Source organism: Sphaerodactylus townsendi, linkage group LG01 (assembly GCF_021028975.2).
Source record: "Sphaerodactylus townsendi isolate TG3544 linkage group LG01, MPM_Stown_v2.3, whole genome shotgun sequence".
Taxonomy (NCBI): Eukaryota; Metazoa; Chordata; class Lepidosauria; order Squamata; family Sphaerodactylidae; genus Sphaerodactylus; species Sphaerodactylus townsendi.
The window spans coordinates 100,409,751-100,410,399 of NC_059425.1; positions in this window are offsets into that span (position 1 = coordinate 100,409,751).

Genomic DNA, 649 nt, shown 5'->3' on the forward strand with positions numbered 1-649 from the left:
ATGTCTTGTATTGATATTATTTATTTTTATGTTTTCATTTTCTAATATTTTCTAATATGGCTCAAATAAATGGTAAATTTTTAAAACCTCTGGAGTTATTGATTAATTTGAATTTGATAAAGCGGTTGGTATATTCTTTATAGTTTCTGAAGTCGCTAATACAATAGTTTCTGAAGTCTCTAATACGGAGTGATCCTGAAGTACACAGGAAAGAAACAAACTTTGTGTCTTCCAGCTTTCAAGTTCTAGACATACAATTCACACTGTACTGGGTTAGAATTCTTTCTTGAGGCAGAAGCGTAGACTCAAGAAGTAGAAACACTCATTGTTCCTGCCTTTGCAGTGCACTAGAGATAGTGCAGACTGAGGTGGCAGTCTCATGGCTCATGGAGTAAGCCCACTGAGCTCATACAGTATTGCGCTGCACAGATACTGGATCCAAGCTGAAGTAGTGTTCCAGAAATATTACTGCTCCACCCCACCTACAAATGCTACCTACTAGCTGTCACTGCACATGGATCTGGAGAAAGCCTTCCATCACTTTTGCTAATATATACCAGTTTCTCTACAAACTGCACATTTATTCTTCAGTTCAGAATTTGCAGAATGGTATTAGCTTCTTTAAGTTAAATACGACAAAACAACTGAC